The 3,578-nt window shown below is 34.3% G+C and overlaps 1 pseudogene; it reads left to right on the top strand.

The window, feature by feature from the left end:
- The first annotated feature begins 679 nt into the window (after positions 1 to 679).
- On the top strand, positions 680 to 1,354 carry LOC110293731 (annotated as a pseudogene).
- The last annotated feature ends 2,224 nt before the right edge of the window (positions 1,355 to 3,578 follow it).

Consider the following 3,578-nt stretch of genomic DNA (forward strand, 5'->3'; position numbering starts at 1 on the left):
CTCTGAGTGGGTTATCCTGCTACATGGATTAATGTGGACTAATCAATGGCTCCAGGGTCAGTTGCAGCTGGTAGAGTATATGATAGATAAGAGGAACAAAGGAAAAAAAGAGAGGTGTAAATAATGAGTTGAGTAAGATAGTGGAAAAATTCCCAAGCTTTACATAATTTAGAAACACTTGAAAATACTAAGCTCATCTCAGGAAGAGTAGCTTGTGTCAGCTTTGCATAGGGAACCATTGCTCAGTTCATAGAAAGTGAATTTTAAGGAGTGGAAAGAAAGCTACAAACTAGAATATTGGGCCAAATTGGAAGAAATGAAGGAGAACCAAAAAGGAGAGAGTAACAAAATGATGTGAGTAGAGATACAGAAGACTTATAAAGTTCTCTGTGGTTCCTTCAGTCCAGAAGAGGGGGATTGGGGCAGATAGGGAAAGTCTGTGTTGAAATCAAGAGAGGTAATCATAAAAGTTGATACTGATGAGTTCTGAAGTTTAGAACAAACTGAAGTATTTTAGGGGAAGCTTAATTTTTAGAATGTCTCAGAAGAGAAATATCTAGAGATTATTATAAGAATATTACTTGGGCTAAGGGCCTAAATGATCTATCTATTCCTTTTGGAAATATTTTAACAACCTGTTTATTCTGTTTAAGATAGGAAGGCATGAGATGGATCTAAGATGGTGACTGTGGAACTGGAAACCACTTCTACCACTAATCATCCACCTGCTGAAGAGGCAATAACAGGATTTAATCATGATGTTGTTAACCAAGAGCCCTTTGTTAAATATCCTCTATGGAACAAGGAAGCACTCCTTTTAAAAAACGATAAAAACAAGACTTGACAAGCAAACCTTCCATTGCTCTCTACTCTACTATTGATACTATTGAAGACTTTTTTTTTTTTTTTTTGGCTCTCTACCACTATATCCAGTTGTTGAATAATTTAATGCCTTTCTGTGACTACTCATTCTTTTTAGGACTGTATTGAGCCTATTGAGCCTATGTGGAAAGATGAAAAAAAAATTAGGAGAATGATTGCTAAATACATTGAACAAACAGCAATGCTGAAATGACCTTGATTACTTTTTGCTGGAGATACTGCTGTGCCTTATAGGAGAATCTTTTGATGAGTACATGATGATGTATATGGGGCTGTTGTTAATATGGGAGATAAGGGTGATAAAATAGTTATATAGACTACTGAATGTGATAACAGCGATGCAATAACATCCATAGACAGGGTATAAAAGGAAAGACTAGGATTTCCTCTGAAGGTAGTGATTAGTTATCAGTCCCACACAGACACAACTATGAAGAGTGGATCCACCACTAAAAATTGGTTTGTTGTTTAAGAAGACACCTTCTGAGTATTCTCTCAGAAAACTGTGTCATGCTATTGAGATTGGGCTCTGAACCAAAGCCTTGTCAAAGTAGAGTGGACAATATTGAAGTCGATTCCATCTAAATGTTGCAAGGATATAAGAGAAGTCCCATTTGCCTTTGTCTTCTACTTCTGTGTTCCTTCTTTCTCACCCCCCCATTTTTTGCTAGTGTGTCTACTATACCCATCAAAGAAGTACAGTATATGTCACTCTAGAATCCACACATGTGTTCCAGTCCCACTCTGTAACAGCCAGCTATAATTACCATGACACACACATTTGCCTTTTAACAGTCATTGAAAAAGAACTTACATTCATATTACCTTAGCAGGAAAAGATCCATTTCTGTACCACTCCACAAAGAAGTGAATTTCACTGGGCTGAGATTCAGAGTGCAGCTTTCCGGCAACTGTCTTTTTCCTTTCATAGCATTGACCTTGCTATCCTCTGGCTTATGACTGCTAAATTTTAATTTATTTGCTTTACTCCTTAATAACACTAATGATTCTGACTTCACTTGTCTTGCTTTTGTTTTTGTTTTTTTTTTCCCCTCAGATAACATTGGTGAAGGATCTAGGAATATGAGAGAAAGGTGGAATAAACATAAAATGTGTAATTCTTTGATAATTTTTGTAACTGCAAAGCTTTGCTACAAACTTATGTCTTTCATTCAAATCAGTAATCTATGTCTGTATGATCCCTAAACAGAATTGTGGACTATAAACATATGACACTATAATTACATTCCTATCTAGTAGTATAACTGCTTTTGTATCTTTATACTGTACTTCAACATTTTATATTATTTAGGTTATTTTGCTTTGGTTACAAATGGCTCAAATAGAAATGTGATCCCAATTCATACTAAGAAAGTATAAAAAACTGTAAATAAAATATGTACAGTAAATTATCTAAAAAGTGATAGGAAGGCATATTTAAAGAAGTGGCATAGTAACTTCTCTAATGTGTAGTGGTTGAATTGAGCATTAATTTTAAGAAGTGTGAAAGCAGACCCTGGGGAAAGGCAGATGATGGTACTGATTACCAAGTGCCCTTTATTTATGCACAGACAGGGTTTTGGTCATTGCATAAAATAAAAACACTTCACCTGTAAGGATTGTGTGATTTTCTGTATTTGTAAAGTGAGTTAGAATGGGTCCTTAGGGCTTTGTGGGGGTGAATAAATCAACTTAACAACTCTAATGGCTTAGACTTGTAAAAAAGACTGAATTGTTTTTGTGTATGTTTCTGATCCAATTACAAAGAATTAATATAGAGCATAAAGTAAAATATCTTAAACATAGAGCTGTTATCTAAACTTTCCATAGTTGGAAGTCTAAGGCAGAAGGATTATGAGTTTGTGGCCAGCTTGGACTGCACAATGATATTTTGTTTCAAAAAGGTAAAAATAAATATAGTAATAGTAGTAGCAATTTTCAAAGCAGAACATCATGAGACCCACACACACTTGTTTGTGAAATGTGAATTTTTATTTTACTCATATTTTAAGTCCAAAAAATGCTTAGATTTCTTCACTCCTCTGTGGATATGGAGCCAGAAAATCTAATCATCGTAATCAGCGTCCTCTTTATCTCCTTTTGTCTTTGTCTCTGTATAGTTATTTGATGTTCTGATCAAGGATCTTTGATATAAGATGTACCAGAGAAACCCATACACTCATGGGAACTTACCTCTCCCTAGAACCTACCTTCCTTTCTGAAGGAGTTGCCTCCTTCAGAGAGGTCCTAGTAAAGAGCCCTGTTTACCTGTCCTCATAGATGACTTCTCTCTAGGTCATCCTCATCAGCCCTCGTCTTCTAGTAACTTGATGTTCAAAAGGACACAGACCTTGGTGTTATCTTCAATTTTCTTTATATCTTCAATTTCTTTATATATATATATATATATATATATATATATATATATATATATATATATATATATAACTTAAAAGATAGATATATGAGAATCTTGGGTAACTGCACATATAATTTTAGTCAAGTTCATTTCATTCTAAAGAGAATGAACCCACAGACCATTTATTATATATGGACTAAAAAAATTTAAGAATGAAAGAAAAGTAAAGTATATTAGTGTCTAAACAAATCTCATAGGAAAGTCCACCAGTATATCTCACTCACTTATTCCTCACTAAGTTTTAATCTTTTTTTCCCTTTGCTTTTTTTTTTTTTTT

This window comes from Mus caroli, chromosome 4 (assembly GCF_900094665.2).
Source record: "Mus caroli chromosome 4, CAROLI_EIJ_v1.1, whole genome shotgun sequence".
Classification (NCBI taxonomy): Eukaryota; Metazoa; Chordata; class Mammalia; order Rodentia; family Muridae; genus Mus; species Mus caroli.